This window comes from Cetorhinus maximus, chromosome 8, assembly GCF_964194155.1.
Source record: "Cetorhinus maximus chromosome 8, sCetMax3.hap1.1, whole genome shotgun sequence".
Classification (NCBI taxonomy): Eukaryota; Metazoa; Chordata; class Chondrichthyes; order Lamniformes; family Cetorhinidae; genus Cetorhinus; species Cetorhinus maximus.
In genome coordinates, this window is record NC_135886.1 from 96,026,279 (window position 1) to 96,045,046 (window position 18,768).

The 18,768-nt window shown below is 43.6% G+C and overlaps 1 protein-coding gene across 11 annotated transcripts in view; it reads right to left on the bottom strand.

The window, feature by feature from the left end:
- The window catches only part of elf1 (E74-like ETS transcription factor 1), a 245,369-nt gene that overhangs the window by 160,444 nt on the left and 66,157 nt on the right, over positions 1 to 18,768 (bottom strand). For 8 of the 11 annotated variants that reach the window (XM_078547253.1, XM_078547244.1, XM_078547251.1 and 5 more), the window contains exon 2: positions 3,734 to 3,864. The exons of the other annotated variants lie outside the window; for them this stretch is intronic. The gene's annotated coding sequence lies outside the window, so the exon portion shown is untranslated. The remainder of the gene's footprint in view (positions 1 to 3,733; positions 3,865 to 18,768) is intronic. 11 annotated transcript variants of the gene reach the window in all.

Here is an 18,768-nt window from a genome sequence, read left to right on the forward strand (position 1 = left end):
TCTGTTGTTTTACAGGTGCACGCATCTCTGGTATATGTTTCTTAAAATATTTCAGTCACCAGTTTTAAAGACTTGGACATCCAGACACAGCATGAGTGCTTGGTCCTAAAGCCATTTGCAGTGCAAGTGCAGGGAGTGGCTGCAGGCTGATGACTGGGTTTTTTGGCAGTCACTGCTCAACTTTACTGTATTAACCACTTCTATGAGTACAGATGGTGCATGTTAGGAAACCTGCCAACAAAAGGTGGTGATGCTAGTTTGGGTCAGCCTTTTCACAATTGCAATGGGAAATTCATGCTTGTTTAACAGCCCCCACAAGCAATGAACAGGCCTTAGGAAAGATTGCCTGGTGCCTTGATATCGAGGCTTTTCAATAAATCTCTCCTTAAAAATCACAAGGTGTTTTTTAAACATTGGGATTGCATAATGTCACAGAACAGTGAGTCATGTCTTTGTTAACTCTCCTTCTGCCAAGCTCCATTGAACACAGGTATATCTGGAGTGCAGAGTTCAGTTCTGGGCATCACATCTCAGGAAGGACATATTGGCCTGTGGGGAGGGGGGCGGAGGGTGGTGGTGGTGGGCATGCAACGCTGATTCACTGGAATGATGCCAAGGCTAAAAAGGTTAAATTGAGAAAAGGTTGTGTGGACTAGGCTTCTGTGCCTATCAATTTATAGGACTAAAGCATGATCTAAAATGGAGGCGTTTAAAATGATTAAAGGATTTAGTAGGGTAGATAGAGAGAAGTGGCTTCTTCGAGTGGGGGAAATCAGGAATAATCTTCAAATTAGTGCTAGGCCGTTCAGAGTGATGTCAGTAAGTACTTCTTCACACAAAGGGTAGTGGGGAAATCTGGAACTCTCTTGCCAAAAAAAGTAATTGAGACAGTCAATTGAAAATTTCAAGACTGAGGCTGATAGATTTGGGATAACAACTGTATTAAAAGGGACATGGAACCAAGGTGAGCAGATGGAGTTATGATACACATGATTTAAATGAATGATGGAACAGGTCAAAAGGACTGAATGACCCTGTCTCCTTCATCTGTTCCTAGTAGGAGAATACCATGCAGTGAACAGACACATACTGCTGTTCCAGTCCTACTCCGGCCCCCTCCCACAACTCTTTCTCCGGTACATCGATGATTACTTCGGTGCTGCTTCATGCTCTCGTCGGGACCTGGAAAAATTTATTAATTTTGCTTCCAATCTCCACCCCTCCATCATCTTCACATGGTCCATCTCTGACACTTCTCTTCCCTTCCTTGACCTCTCTGTCTCAATTTCTGATGATAGACTGTCCACCAATATCCATTACAAGCCTACCGACTCCCACAGCTACCTCGACTACAGCTCCTCACACCCCGCTTCCTGTAAAGACTCCATCCCATTCTCTCAGTTCCTTCGCCTCCGTCGCATCTGTTCTGATGACGCTACCTTCAAAAACAGCTCCTCTGACATGTCCTCCTTCTTCCTTAACCGAGGTTTTCCATCCACGGTCGTTGACAGGGCCCTCAACCGTGTCCGGCCCATATCCCGCGCATCCTCCCTCACGCCTTCTCCTCCTTCCCAGAAACATGATAGGGTCCCCCTTGTCCTCACTTATCACCCCACCAGCCTCCGCATTCAAAGGATCATCCTCCGCCATTTCCGCCAACTCCAGCATGATGCCACCACCAAACACATCTTCCCTTCACCCCCCTTGACGGCATTCCGTAGGGATCGTTCCCTCCGGGACACCCTGGTCCACTCCTCCATCACCCCCTACTCCTCAACCCCCACTTATGGCACCTCCCCATGCCCACGCAGAAGATGCAACACCTGCCCCTTCACTTCCTCTCTCCTCACCGTCCAAGGGCCCAAACACTCCTTTCAAGTGAAGCAGCATTTCACTTGCATTTCCCCTAACTTAGTCTACTGCATTCGTTGCTCCCAATGCGGTCTCCTCTACATTGGAGAGACCAAACGCAAACTGGGCGACCGTTTTGCGGAACACCTGCGGTCTGTCCGCAAGAAAGACCCAAACCTCCCTGTCGCTTGCCATTTTAACACACCACCCTGCTCTCTTGCCCACATGTCTGTCCTTGGCTTGCTGCATTGTTCCAGTGAAGCCCAACGCAAACTGGAGGAACAGCACCTCATCTTCCGACTAGGCACTTTACAGCCTTCTGGGCTGAATATTGAATTCAACAACTTTAGATCTTAAACTCCCCCTCCCCCCATCCCCACCCCGTTTCTTTCCCCCCCCCCACCCGCCTTTTTTTTCAATAATTTATATAGATTCTTCTTTCCCCACCTATTTCCATTATTTTTAAATCTAAAACTAAAACCTTTAGTCTTTCCACCCCACCCCCACTAGAGCTGTACTTTGAATATCCTGTCTTGCATTCTTAATTAGCACTTTTCTCAGACAAAGACCACCACCTTCAACACCTCTTTGACCCTTTTGTCTCTGACATCTTTTGATTATCTGCTCACACCACACCCTCAATGTGTCTCTTCCCCCCCACCCACCTTAAACCAATTTATATTTCTCCCTTGTTGAAACTATGCTTCAGTTCTGCTGAAGGGCCATGAGGGCTCGAAACGTTGACTGATTTCTTCTCCACCGATGCTGCCAGACTTGCTGAGTTTTTCCAGGTAATTCTGTTTTTATTTTGTTTTGGATTTCCAGCATCCGCAGTAGCTTTTAGCTTTTTGTTTTTACATACTGCTGGAACACATTTCCCAGCACAATTTGGAGGCCAGACTGTCTGCTCAGCTGTGGATGGTCCTTGGTGTAATAAGAATTAGCTCTCTGTTCTTCCCAATACATCTTGACCCCGTAGTAGAGTTGATCTTCAGACAACTTTTCTTAGTGGAAACATTTAACTTTATTTACAAGAAAGCAGCAGCACCTATACGTGTGCATCAAACTCCATAAGTAAAGAAGAACTCTCCTGTAGAGGTTCCCCGCACTGATAACACATTGGGTTACACAGATCATTTGATTTTACAACACCAGATTATTCTTAAAGCTACAGTCCTACATTTATCCAAACTATAATTACTACAACCCCAAACTCCAAATATCACCTTTACTTGAGTAACATGAATTTTTCACTGCCCACACCAACCACAGTCGGCATCTCAGCGAGGTTACTAACTTAGTGCCGCACTATGGCCAGCTTTGGGTTTTATGTCTGCAAACATGAGGAACCAGTTTGAGATTGCACAAAAATTTATTTTACATCAACACCCTCCCGTGTCACAGAGAAAAAAACTGAACTAGATCTGAACACAAGTTCCACAGATTAAAAAAAAACAGTTTTCTAACTCAAAAGTGTCATCCGGTCTCTCAAATAGACAAGGTTAGGTCAGCATTGTAATAGAATTATGTTGAATTGTCAGGAGGTTATTTTTTGGTGTGAGCACCAATTACATCTGTGGTTTAAAACCACACCAACTCTCATTTACTAAGTGGAATATTCTCCTGTAAACAAATTATTTCACTGTTAGTCACATGGGGAGAAAAAATAAATCAACATATGATTGGCACTCAGACTCAACAAAGGAAATCTTGGTTCCTTATGTTGCACCTATACTGGTACCATTCCTAACTAATGGCTTGATTAACAGCTACTCAGGTGTGAGTTAACACAATGCATCACTGCATAGCTGGACACGGGGCTGTGTGTTTGATTCTCCGGATGATGACTCCTGATTTTAATATCTCTATCGTGAATACTTACAAACGAAGGCCAGGCACCATCCTACAGGAAGGGGAACAGGAGGTCCATGTGGAAGCTGCACATCTATTAAGTGGTTCTATTTTATTGAGGCTGTTGTCAAATGTAGACAGATTGCTAATGGCTTTCTTTCCCTGCGAAGCAAGAAAAGCAGTGTGAATCCCTGGTTGTTGAACATCCAAAGCAGAGAGTAAATAAAGGTTTTGATACCTTGAACAATGAGGTTACCAAAGGCCACAGAGATTAAGGAGATGATTATATTTTATGAGCTAAACGGTTACCACACTTTGAAAGTACTTTGCTGTGAAGCCCTTTGAGGCATCCCAAAGGTTCTGATTGACAAAATACAAGGTCATTTTAACCTAACCTGCCCACAGAAGGTTGATAGGATTGGCTCAGCTACCCAGTTTTTTGCACCCAGCCCAATTGGACAGGCCAGTTAGGACCAGTTTGACTGGGCGGTATAAATCAAAATTACTCCAGAAGCTTTTTTCTTTTCACTATCTTGGAGCTTGGCCAGTTCCGTTTTTCCACTTAAGGCAGACCACGTTACAACTGATCTTTTCCATAAATCTATAGCCACTCCATTAACCTGCTATTTGGAGAGCCAGATGAGAGGAGAACACAGTGTCAATAATATTTAATCGAGAATTGGTTGAATTTTATTGTCTATAAATACTAAGAAAGAAATCCTAGATTTTCCATTTTCCATATAATTTGGCTTTCAACTAATGCAGCAATATGTACGTGTTGGCAGAGCCACAAATCTGCCTATGTACTCTGGATCCACTAGCCCTCACACTGTACCACTGCAGCTTTTGTTTCTGCAAAAGCAAGAGACACACACATTTCAAAGAAAGGCTTACATTCCTGACAGATTAGATTTAACCTCTGCCTCACCCGTTGGGTTCAACAGCAGAATTTACCCCTGTCAAAGAAACAAAGGGGTAGAATCAATGGGTTACCAAGGCCCAAGCAGGTCCTTAAAAGCATGCATTAGATTCCCTCTCATTGACTCAAAATTGGAGAGGACAGGGGAGGTATCTTAGGGTCAAACAATTTACCCCACAGCTTTCATTGAGCCCCTATTGAAATAAAACCAAAATCAATTATGGTTTTAAGAGTCAGGGAAAATGTCAGTGTATTATTTCATGATTGAAGTGGGGGCAGCCGAAACATTGAAGTACCTTCACCACATCGACTGCAACAGTTCACCAGGGAGACTCGGCTCTAACTTCTCAAGGCAATTAGTGGTGGGTTATAAATGTCGGCCTTGCCTTCAATACCCACATCCTGAAAAAGAACTTTTAAAAACCTGCTACTGCTCTCCAATTTAGCCAATTACAATGCTAAAGTGGGAACTTACGATGGAATATCAGACCCATCAAATCAAAGTGAGCTCTACATTTCCAGATCAGCATAGTTGAGATGGCCTGGTCTTTCTCCTGGTGACTCGTGCTGCAGTGTGGTTTCATAGGCCGCAAAGGCCTCTCCCATAAAGCAAGGAGGTATAGACAAGAGATATAGACTGGTTAAGTGAATGAGCAACAAGATGGCTGATGGATTATAACGCAGGGAAGTGTGAAGTTATTCACTTTGGTCGAAAGAATAGAATAGCTGAACTTTTTTTAAAAAAGGTGAGAAACTTGCAAGTGTAGATGTTCAAAGAGACTTGAGTGTGCTCGTACAAGGAACGCAAAAAATTAACATACAGGTGCAGCAAGCAATTAGGAAGGCAAATAACATGTTGGCCTTTATTACAAGGAGATTGGGGCACAGGAATTAAAGTCGTCTTGGTAGAGCTGTACAGGAATTTGGCGAGACAGCATCTGGAGTACTGTGTGCAGTCTTAGTCTCCACATTTAAGGGAAAGAAATACTTGCATTGGAGGCGGTACAGCAAAGGTTCACTAAATTGGTTCCCAGGATGAGGGTTGGCCTAAGATGAGAGGCTGAGCAAAGTGGGTCTACTTTCCTTGGAGTTTAGAAGAATGAGGGGCAATACCATTGAAATGTACAAAATTGTGAAAAGGGCTTGATAGGGAGATTGTTTCCATGGGTCGGGGAATCTAAACACGGGGGCACAGTCTCAGGATAAGGAGCCGATCTTTAAGAATGAGATGAGGGGAAATTAATTCACTCACAGGGTTTGAATCTTTGGAATTCTCTGCCCCAGAGGGTTCTGGATGCTCCATTGTTGAATACATTTAAAGGTGGGGCAGAGAGATTTTTGGTCTCTCAGGGAATCAAGGGATATGGGGAATTGACAGAGAAATAAGGATGAAGCCTAAGATCAGTCATGATCATATTGAATGGTGAAGCAGGCTCGAAGGGCCATATGATCTATGCCTGCTCCTATTTCTAGTGCTCTTGTGGACTGGGAGGTTGAGGCATTGGGCAATGATCAGAAGCCAAACTTACCACATTACTGTCAAGCTGATTGAGATCAACTCAATGCAGCACTCACCAGGAACAAATGCACAACCTTGCCAGTTTATAAGATTTAGAAACACATCTTGCAGTTAAAAGCACACAAATGAGGAGGAGTTCAGGGTTGATTCTCCATTTGTGCAGAGTCTGTTTTGAAATCAGCCAAGGTGACAGTGCCAATGGCTCCAACACCCCTTGGTTAGAGTGGAAAACCAAGCCAGCCAGAATTTCTGCTCTCATTAGCTACACGTCAAGCTTGTTTGAAGGGTGGATGGTTCAGTGTCAGGCAAGGGCAGGGTCATGTTTTGTGACATCCCGTCTTAAGATGTTAAACCGAGGCGCAATCTACTCCCTCAGATGGACAGGAAAGATCCAATGCAACTTTTCAAAGCAAGGCAGAGAAATTCCTCCACTGTCCTGGCTAACAATTATGCCTCAACTAACATTGAAAACACCACTGGCTGTGCAACTTCCTGCATTAAAATAACTGCTACGCTTAGTTTTTTTTGGGTGCAAAGTATATCGCAGCATCTTGAGGCCATGAAAGGTGCAATATAAATACAAGTTCTATCTAATGACACAATCCAGTATTGACCCTTTAGTCCTGCACTAGATAGGTTTTCCCCCAATCTCACTGAACGTGTTCCAGGATTGAACTGGAGGTGGCCTAAAGATAATACGCAATGCATTACATCATAAACAATCCTTCATCATCGCTGAGCGATAATCCTGGAACTCCCAACCCAACAGCATCACCATATGGACTGCAGCTGTGTTTGTGTAGGGTTTTATACAATCAATATGGATCACTTTGAAATTATGCAACTGTTCAAGTTGTCTTACTTCCTCCAAATCAATCTAGTTTACGCAAAAGAATCACTTTTCCATGCAGGCAAAATACAACACTTACACAGGATCTTTTACTTGGATATGATTCAATAGATTAAAAAGAGTCACACTGTTAACTGCAAGTGCAACTTGCATTTAAAGAGCCAGGGATGTTCACAATACAGGAGGCTGTTCACTCTATCATGTCAGTGGAGGCTCTTTGAACATACATGTCAAAGTTAATCACGCTAACTTGTCGACTTCCATGTACCACTTTTAACATTGGAAAGTGGCAATCAGTGATTGAGAAACATTGACTGGGATTGCATTTGTATAGCACCTCTCACAACCTCAGAACATCCCCAAACACTTGACAGCCAATGAAGTGCTTTTGAAATGTAGTCACTGTTGTAGTGAAGGAAACATGCCAGCTAATTTGTACACAAGATCCCACAAACAGCAATGCTATGAATGACTAGATCATCTGTTTCTAACGCTGTTGGTTGAGAGATAAACATTTTCCAAGACACCAGGGAGAACTCCCATGCTATTCTTTGAACAGTGTGATGGAATCCTTTATGTCCAACTTGGAGGGCAGACAGGGACTCGGTTTAATGTCTCATCCAAAAGACAGCACCTCCCTCAAAGCTGCATTGAGCGGTTAGCCGAGATTATGTGGTCGAGTCTTGGAGTGTGTTTAAAAATAATTTTTTGTTGGAGGAAGCTTTTAAAAGGTGGGAAAACAAGCAGCAGTACTGATGAATATTGGGGAAGAGGTTTTCAGAGTAAGGGGCCAGTCAAACTACAGATATGAAATGGAGAACAAACAGCTGGCACAGTTTCTGGTCAATCTGCACCAAATGCCGAGGAACACTCCAAGGCTAAACTGGGAGCAGCAGACATTGGATGGCTCAGGATCCTGGAATCAAACAATGGTTCTCACATCATTCTCCAACTTTCAAATCCATTGTTAATGTTCTTCAAGAGAAATGTCACTATTACAAAAGTGGAGGCCAATAGTAGTTTTCAAGACTCGTATCAATGGCTGCAGAGGCTTTGGCTTTCAGGGGAATCACTAGTTTTACCCAGTCAACAGCAGGAGCTGATGCACAAGCCTGTCGCTGCTGCACTCCTACGCAAAAATATCCACTTGCAACTGGAATCTTGTCTATGGAGCTGAGCTACACAGAAATCAGGTCATAAATACCTGTAAAAAGTGCTAACAGTACATGTGCCACCACTGTTCCTCAGACAACAATGAAGCCAAAAGGTGAAAAGCACAAAGGAAAATCAAGTTGTTTAGTGGTCGCTAAATTTGTTTCATTCCCTTTGATTTCAATGATCTACAGCCAATGGGACAGAAGCTGCAAACTACTTAAAATGGGAAGGATAAAACAGAACGTAAGAATTGAACAAAACTGGGACGCCATGTGACGAGATCCCCACACAAGCAGGAAAGAACAAACTTGCATGTATATAACACCTTTCAAAGCACTGTAAGGTAGGAAATGCAGCAGCCAACATGCACAGTGTAAACTCCCACAAATAGCAAGAAGGTAAATGAAAATTTCAGATAATCTGTGAGCAATGTTGGTTAAGGGACAAACATTGGCCAGGAAGAATTCCTCTTTTGTCCTTCAATATAGTGAAGTGGGATCTTTTGCATCCACCTGAAGGAGCAGTCAGGGCCTCGGTTTAACATCTGATCCAAAGACAAAAGGAAGGAACATGTCAGAAATTCTCAAAAGGGTTGTTGAAATGACCTGGAGTAGCCCAACCTCTGCTTTCAGCCAGATGTACCAGGAGTGCCTATGATGTGCTCCATTAATCTGACTGTCAAAGGCTGAAGTACACTCCGATGTCATTAACATAGGAGCCAAGCACTTATTATGTATAATAAGGCACTGGCCAGTTATGAATCTAGATATGCAAGTTTGATTTCAACACACTTTGAAGTGGGTCCAGTATTGTCTGAGCATTTTTATATTACTTCACAGCAAGATTCTCAATCCAAATCAGCAAGCAAGTTCAAACGGAATAAAAGTTAAACTGGTTCAATGCAAACAGGTGTAAAAGTTCGGGATACTACAGTGGATTAAAAGTTCAAATGTTTCCTTCTCTGTATAATAGATCCTTACACTTTGTTTACAATCTCACAGAGAAAACGCAGGAAAAGCTTTCATTAGTAACCTTTACAATAATAATCTCTTTAATTAAATGAAGGCTGAATTTTGTTCATATTTACAAACTCAGGACCACTAGAGGCAAACTTAAAATAAAAATGTTCATTTGGAATTCCCCAAACCATGTCTTTAATATTTTTATGGACATTCTTTTTATCCTAACCTCAATCAGAATGTTGCAGGTTCATGCTCCACTCTAGAACCTGAATAAATAACCTAGGCTGACACTTCAGTGCAGTACTGAGGGAATACTGCGTTGCTGCAAGTGCTGCCTTTTGAACAGAATCTTCACCATATCTACCAGTTCAGGTGAATGTAAAAGACAACATGGCATCATTATTTCAAAGCCTGACTGTCCTGGCCAATATTCCTCCCTCAACCAATCATCATCAAAAATGCATCTTGTTGCTATTTCTCGAATCTTGTTGTGCACCTACTTGGAGAACAGTAACTTCACCTCAAATGTAAATCACTGGCTGTGAAGTGCATTGCAGCATCATGTCAATTCCTTTCTTGATGAAGTTCAACCAACACAAATCCTTTTAACATTGTTTTCAAACTCCAAGATCTTCACAGATGTAGGTGTCACTGGCTGGGCCAGCATTTTTATTTCCCATCCCTAACTGCCCTCAAGAAGGTGGTGGTGAGCCGCCTTCTTGGAACTGCTGCAGTCCATTGGTGTCGGTACACTCTCAGTGCTGTTTGGGAGGGGGTTCCAGGATTTTGACCCAGCAACAGTGAAGGAACAGAGAGAGATAGCTCCAAATTAGGATGGTGTGTGCCTTGGAGGGAAACATGCAAGTGGTGATGTTCCCATGCATCTGTTGCCCTCGTCTTTCTAGTTGATAGAGGTCATGGGATTAGAAGGTGCTGTCGAAGGAGCCTTGGTGAGTTGCTGACATGCATCTTGCTGCCACTGTGCGTCGGCGGTAGAGGATGCAAAAGTTTGTGGATGGGGTGCCAATCAAATGGGCTGCTTTGACCTGGGTGGTGTCAAGCTTCTTGAGTGTTGTTGGAGCTGCACTCATCCAGGCAAGTGGAGAGTATTCCATCACACTCCTGACTTATGCCTTGTAGATGGTGGACAAGCTTTGGGGAAGTCAGGAGGCGAGTTACTCGTCGCAGGATTCCTAGCCTCTGACCTGCTCTTGTAGCTACAGTATTTATATGGCTAGTCCAGTTCAGTTTCTGGTCAATGGCAAAGCCCAGGATGTTGATAGTGGGGGATTCAACAATGGTAATGTCATTGAATGTCAAGGGGACATAGTTGGATTCTCTCCTGTTGGAAATGGTCATTATCTGGCACTTGCATGGCACTCACCTGCCACTTATCAGCCCAAACCTATGTTGTCCAGGTCTTGCTGCACATGGGTGCGAACTGCTTCAGTATCTGAGGAGTCGCTGAACATTGCTCAATCATCCTCACTTCTGACCTTATGATGGAAGGAATGGGAAGATGGTTAGGCCTAGAACACTACCCTGAGGAACTCCTGCAGTGATGTCCTGGGACTGAGATGATTGACCTCCAACACCACAACCATCTTCCTTTGTGCTAGGTATCACTCCAACCAGCGGAGACTTTTCCCCCTGATTCCCATTGACTCCAGTTTTCCTAGGGCCGCTTGGTGTCACACTCTGTCAAATGCTGCCTTGATGTCAAGGGCGGTCACTCTCATCTCACCTTGGGAGTTCGGCTCTTTTGTCCATGTTTGAACCAAGGCAGTAATGAGGTCATGAGCTGAGTGGCCCTGGCGGAAACCAAACTGGGCATCAGTGAGCAGGCTATTGCTAAGCAAGTGCCGCTTGATAGCACTGTTGATGACCCCTTCCAGAACACTACCCTGAGGAACTCCTGCAGTGATGTCCTGGGACTGAGATGATTGACCTCCAACACCACAACCATCTTCCTTTGTGCTAGGTATGGCTCCAACCAGCGGGGAGTTTTCCACCCCCACCGATTCCTATCGGCTCCAGTTTTGTTAGGGCTCCTTGATACCACACTCCATCTAATGCTTCCTTGACGTCAAAGGCAGTCACTCTCACCTCACTCTTGAGTTTAGCTCTTTTTTCCATTGTTGAACTAAGACTGTAATGAGATCAGGAGTTACGGGCTCTGGCAGAACCCAAACTAGCATCAGTGAGCCAGGTGAGCAGGTTATTTCTGATTAAGTGCCGCTTGATGACACTATCGACAAACCCTTCCATCACTTTGCTGATGATTGAGAGTAGACTGATGGGGCGGTAATTGGCCGGGTTGGATTTGTCCTGCTTTTTGTGTACAGGACAAACCTGGGCAATTTTCCACATAGCCGGGCAGATGCCAGTGTTGTTGCTGTACTGGAACAGCTTGGCTAGGGGGGTGGCAAGTTCTGGAGCACAAGTCTTCAGTACTATTGCTGGAATGTTGTCAGGGCCCATAGCCTTTGCAGTATAATAACCAAAAACTTGTATTAATATGATGCCCTCTATGCAGTAAACACCCCAAGGCACATTACATAGTGGGAGAGAAAGAAACAAATAGGAATAAAAGTGCGGACACATCAGGTTACAATACAAGAGTTCCAAGAGGTGACCATAAACCCAGTCAAAAAGATGGGTTCAAGAAGATTTCTGAAAGCTGGCAACAAAAGTGGAGAAGCAAAGGGATGGTCAAAGAATTCCAGCAAGTGGAGCCAAATGGGGATAGAATGGACAGGAGGGGTCAGTGAGGGGAAAGCAAGGAGAATGCAGCATATCACATCTTCACACAACTTCAGGTGCTTATTCTCTCCCTCCTCGTGCTCTCAGCCATCTTCCCTCCCCATCCTTAGTGTGACTGCTTGGTGGCTGCAGTTCTGCATTTCCTACTCACACTTTGGTACAGCATTGTGGGCTTCGTGGGTGGCCTATTCAATTGGAGGAGGTTTGGACGCATCGCAGCTGAGCCCAATCTTGCCCTCACCTGCTGTTCATGTACTGAGATTGCTGGTTTGTGAAAACACTAGGCCAACACCCCCCTCCCTCAGAGAGCCCAAGAGCAAATACAACAACTCTTCTACAACCCCAATTAACATAAAGCCAATTCAGCAGAGACCAGGGATTGAATCTGCAATTTCTTCATGTATGCGGCTCAAACAAATAACTGGACCATCTTGGGGAACTGTACAGCAAGCCTAGGAACTCATTTAGTATTTTATTTCAAGAGCACTTCTCAAAATGTCGGGCTGTGCTCCTTTCACAAGAACAACGGCAACAATACATTTCACCAATGAATTAAATGCCAACATATGAATAGCTATCTAAGGCCTGCAGTTAAAACAGTGATGGTTTGTTATGAACAGACACCTCCTTTTAACAGTCATACTTCCAGACCATTAGAGGATTTACTGCAAAGCAGCAGGAAAGCAAATCAATTTTCAAACCATATGATGCACAGCATGGGGCAATATTCAACAGAGGGTTGGGGGAGAGAAGGGGGGAGGGCTACGTTGTTGGAGCTGTAATTCTTCAGAGTAACATTAAACTGAGCTGGATGTTAGCGATCCGAGTGAACCATGTGAGGAAAGATGACTCTCTTGTTGGTCACCTTTCTCAACCATCATCACTAAAACATGAACAAACCATCACCTTTTTGTAATTTGTGGAATCCTGCTAACTGCAAGATGACTGTCATACCAAGAGTTATTACATTTTGTTGGATGTGACATGCTTTGGGCATTTCTGAGAGACTAGATGTTATGATCTCAGCTCAGATTACCCCTGGACAAGCCTGATCCCAGCGTGGAACCCAGTCTGATTGATCCTAGCTTTTATTTGTTTGTTTGAATTCATGGAAAGTAGCGACTGAACAGAGTCACAGGAGTCAGCTGATGAATTTTTTACAAAACGATAAAACATTTATTCAACAAGAAAAGATGAACTATATTACAATACTCCTCCACCCACAACTTTACGGATATATGCAGATTTGTAAGGATAACGCAAGTTACAAAAGCTATCTTATACCTTAATGTTCACAGTAAGTACCCAAGCCATGTAAATTTATGGCACCCTGTAGTCAGACACACCACGCTCTGACCTCAAGCGACAGATGCCACCTCAAACAGATGCTATGGATCTCTCCTCAAATCCCCCCAGATGCTTATCACACCGTCAGCCAACCAGTCTCACTGAATTCCCTCCTTCACATGAGGGTTTCCAATCTCCACTCTCCAAGACCTCACCTTGGAATTTTCTCCCAAACTGACACTTTCTCTCAGACACTTTGCACAAGGGTTCACCTCCAGGGTTTTGAACTCTCCTTCTGATGTTCCTCCTCCCTGGGTAACCACATGCATTCAAGCTGTCTTCAATGCACACTGTCTCAACAACTCAACCTTAACAGTACACCACTGCTTCTCAAGCCCACAGCAAAGAATTACAGACCTTCAGTTGTCTCTTTGAATCTTCTTGCAAGCTGTTCTCATTTTAAATCTGAAGCTTGGAGCCTCTCTCTCTGCCCCTCACTCTTAACTTCACTTAACAGGACCCTTTTCCAGGTTCCTGTCCTCCCTTTGACTACGAGGTCTCCTTTGGACTTTCCCCTCTTCCACTCTCCTGAATTTTGGGGGTTTTTCTTTGCTTGGGACCTTTTTGTTCTTTTGGGAAATCTGCAGTTCCCTCTCCCAGTGTCCAGTCTCTCTGAGATCCTGGCTTCAACTGAACTTAAAACTACTGTTTCTTTAGTTCAGTGTATATATCTGTGGGAGGAATCTGCCTATCTGGCAACCCCTGTTGCGAGGCATCAACACTATTCTTTCTACTCTTGCGTGTTTACTTTTACTTTATGGGGGTCGTAAACTTCTCAATAGAATTACAAGCAGCCTTTTAAAGTGAAACTAAAACTCCATTTGACCTTTCTTAACACACAGATACAGAAATACAAATCAAACAAACTTAAAAGCTAAAACTCATTCCTAACACCCACAAATACAAATATAACTTACTTAAACTATCTCTATTTCCTAACACTAGATAAATGTAATTCCCTCTTTCACTCCATTCGACAGACGGATTTCGAAATCACACATTGAAGAGGTTTAGCTAGAGCTCTATCCAAACTATATAATAGGTACAATTACCCGGCCCAACTCCCTTAAAAAAAAATTAAACCTTAGCTCAATCCAAGTCCTCTGTCCTTAGAAGGCAACATGGTGTTCAACTTGACAATAGTTAACTTGTACATTTCTTATCCCTATGTGGCCATCTGCCAACCAGAAGTCCTAAACAGGCCATTAATGGGATTCCTTGAAGAAGCCAGATGGTAAAGCTGGCCTTCCTTCTGCCATCAAAAGCCGTTGATGCTTAGATAGTGTCGGAAATCCTTGAGGAGACCATAACCTCATCATTCATCTTCCCAAATGAACAGTGACTTGAGAGTTGTGGGGGCATAAGGAACAGGCTGGAAATGCAATGGCAAATGGCTAGTTAAGCACTCACAGTGACCAGAACGTGCAATCAGCTTGATGGGGTCGTCATCAGGTCACCGCGAAGCTACCCTTGGCAACATCGTGCTTACCAAAATAAATAGAAAAGCCCTGCATTCACAATTGCTGAGACACTTTTTTTTTTATTCAATCATCATAGTTGCTTTTAAAATCACAGCTTTCCCCAGCAGCTCAGTTGATGACAAAGTGCAAAGCATAAGACTGGGCCACAAGGACCAGCAAATTCCCATGTTTGATCCCTGGCCTTTGTGGTGTCACTTGATCCTCTTCAAGGTAGCAGCAAGTGTGCTGTAACTCACTGTGGCACATTTGAATTAAGAGAGAGTTGAATCCCAATTGCTCCACATTGGATCCTGCTGGCAGGTGCAAGCATAGATGTGAAGCAAAAACAGGGTTAATCCTTTCTATTGTTAAATAAGTTACTGATGCCCATAATCAAAGTTCTCAAGAAATATATTCACTTAGCTAAGGTATCCAAGAGCAGCCAGCCTGCGTAAAATCAGACAGCAGTGCTACAGAGTCAGCATCTTCAAAAAAGAGGCAACAAAGCTGGAGGCACGATGAAGTACAGATGGTCTTCTTCCCACTGCACTGAATGGCAACACCATATCTGCAGCAAACTGAAGCTGCATGTGGCCCCAAGCATTGTGAGCTGAGCTGCTTCTCTGCATCCCAACAGTGTCAACTGTGCATCTGAGTCAGAAGCTTTTGGGTTCAAGTTCCACTCCAGAAACTAGAGCCAATAATCTAGGCTCACATTCAAGTGCAGTACTGAGGGAAGTGCTGCACTGTCAGAGGTGCTATATTTCAGATGAGACATTAAACCAAGGCCCCGACTGTGTTCTCAGATGGATTTCAAAAGATTCCACTTGACCGACAGCATTAAAACAGATCTGTTCATTCTCTCATTGTTGTTTGTAAGTTCTTGCTGAGCAAAGATTGGCTGCTGTGTTCTCTTCATTACAACATTGACTAAAAAGTACTTCCTGAGGTAGGATTTGAACACCCAGGCCTAAATTTTCCGGTCCCGTCTGCCGTGGAATCGTCATGAGTGAGATGGAAAATTTCTTGGACCAGCAAAAGGTCCATTGGCTTTGGGCGGAAATTTCTGGTCCCACAGCGGGCAGGACTGGGAAATCCCACCCCCAGTCTTTGGACTCAGGCAGGTGAGCCATCAGGAGTCAAGCAACACTGGTAGTTGGTGAATGGTGTTTCTCCTCATGAGTGATCACACATGATAACCAGATCATTTAGCCACATCACAGCAGTTCCATTCCAAATTAATTTTAACAATGCAAGTTCCATTTAATTTTAAGAAAAGACTAAGCTTGCCAAAGCAATTTCATTCAGACATGCCAGGGACTCAGCTAACTACAAACATCTCTAATGTGGAGTCATCCTTATTATTTAAAACTAAAGGCAGAAATCCCAATTTTTGTCACACTAACCAGATCACCATCATTGACCCCTTAGTCGTAACCTGCTGTTTACAACCTTGCTATCCTGCTGTGTGCACCTGCCTGTCACTCTCACCCTCCTGCACAGTCCCAGCCGTCTGATGCTCATCTTGCAAGGAAGGCATGTGCCAACTACAATCAAACATTCACACAGGCCTTACTTGGGCAAGATGCCAAAGTGAAACTGGCTCGTGTGGAACTGTGCTCCAGCAACAAGGGGTAGTTTCAGGAGAGCAGGCAACACAGTTAGAGGAGTGACAAAGAAAAAGGACATGAAATAAAATGTTAGGTCACAATTCGTTTAATGCGTCTCTGCAATATTTTAAACAGAATTACTTGCATATATAAAGTGCCTCCCACAACCTCAGGACATCCCAAAACATTGACAGCCAATTAAGTACGTTTGAAGTGTAGTCATTTCCTGTAAAGTCAAAAATGCAACAGTCAATTTGAGCAAGATCCCACAACAGCAATCAGATGATGGCCAGATAAACATTTTTTTAAAATAAAAAGATGTTGGTTGAGGGATAGATATTCGCCAGGACACCAGGGATAATTCTGTTACCCCTTTTAGAGTTTGAAAATGAGTAACAACATCCAAATGCTCAATCTAATCTGGAAGTCAGTTCATTCTTTTATTACTAAAGAGTTAATCTGAACTGCGGAAAGAGCCAGTTGAAACATTTGGTTTCTCTCAGCTACAATGGAGAACTATGGTCAGGGGTTTCCTCCGAAAATTGCAACCCAGTCATGACGCAGGCTGCTTTTCCTACCACAGGATGTGCATTGCATTCTTAAGAGAGCCTCTGCTAGGGTGTGAGGCGGAAGACTGCAGCCTGTTAGTCACAGATAAGCCAAAGAAAAGACAGAAGCACAGAAGAAGTGAGAAAGCAAGCACCTTCATAAATAATACTTCTAATAGTCTGAATTATTACTGTAGTCAATGTGTCCATGCACAGGATTGTAAACACTGAAGACAGATGAGAAATAAGCTTTGCATTCAGCAACATTATTAACATTATATCTTGGATTATACTGTAGAATTACAACAAATTTTAGATCCTTCTTGCTGACCCCAAAATACTGTTTCAACACAGTTTACAGATCATAATCCCCAAAATTCAACCATCCCTGAATTTTTCCGATCATCTCAGCTGTCTTCTATATTCCCACACCACAGATAAACCAGTTTTCTCCCAGATACTGACAAGGGTATTGGTCAAGGTACACTTGTATTAGAGGAAAGCCATTCAACCCATTGGCCTCATCCTTGAACATAACCCAGCCATTTTGAATCCATCTTGAAGCTGGCAGTTGAACAGCCAATGGCCCCATCAAATCCACTCAAAGTAGGGTGTCCACAACTTGGACCACTTCTTATGCTGAATTACCATGATGTGTGAGGGATGCCAGCGCAATAGAGTCGGACATTTCACCCATCTTTTCTCACCCTACATAAGCAACATATGGGGCCAGGATGAGCATGGGTAAAGTGCAGAACAGCGCCCTCACTTTTTGCATCAACAACATACCTCCGGAGAGCCCTCCCTCCCACCTCGCACGATACCAGTGTGAAAGTTTCCAAATTCCACATCAGGCATCCTCTGAATGACATTAACGTTGTGCTGAAATACTGGTAGTTTTATGCCCAAGCTCATTTCATGCAGGACCTGCACTGTTAACAGAGAAAACAGACTCAGTTTGGGTTGGGGTCAAACTGGTATCTTGGACGTGGAAAGCAAAGCAATGGCCGATTCAGAATTTAGCCTCATATCAAAATGCGATTCGGATAACTTTTCCTGAGGTTAGGCTGAGTGAGATGTTAAATTCCAACGCACCAGGTCTCACACAGCCAACAGCAATCTCAAAAAAAACATACCCAGGACATCATGGCTCAAAGGCCCAGCGGAAAAAAATTTGTCAGGTTGCTGCTACCTGCGTGAAGTCTAGGCATTGAGCAGCAACATCCATAGAACCCGATATATAAAAAACGGAGCTGCAGGACAAACTGAGGAAAAAACACAGATGCAAAGGAAGGGACTAAGCAAAATGGGAACTAAGTATCAAGAACAATCCAAACCTTTCACAGAAGTCTGTCCCAGGGAGTTACATTCACAGACACCTAAATTCAGTCCTAGTTGAGAGGCAGGGAAAGAGGCCTTTGAATCAAATTGAGAGCTTTCCCTCTGCTTTTCACTGAGCTGCTATCGTCCAGTGATAATTACAGCATCACACTCCTCTTTCTGTACATGCATCACAACATCTGCGCATTCAGGTGAGCACATGCTCATGCGCCAACTGATGTGCAACATAAAACTCCGAAAGAAAATCTCCTCCCCCCCAAGTGGGGCACGCTGCCAGCTTTGCATTTTTTGAGAGTCTGCACTACAAATCCAAACATTCTACAACACAGCTAGATCTGCAAAAACACATCCCCTGAGGAAAGTCCCATTGCACACGCACAAAACAACAATTCCCTGTGTACATGCAGTGCACATTTCTCCCTCTCTGGGGAATTGTCTGGTTTCATCTCACTGGGCATCCTGTGGCTGCAGTAATTCAGCCTCATGGGTTTTGAAAAAGAAATTAAACTCCAGCAGCCCATCTGGCCTACTGATCTTAATACAATGAGTGACAGATGCATTCTCCACACAAACTGAGGTGAATTTTCCTGGT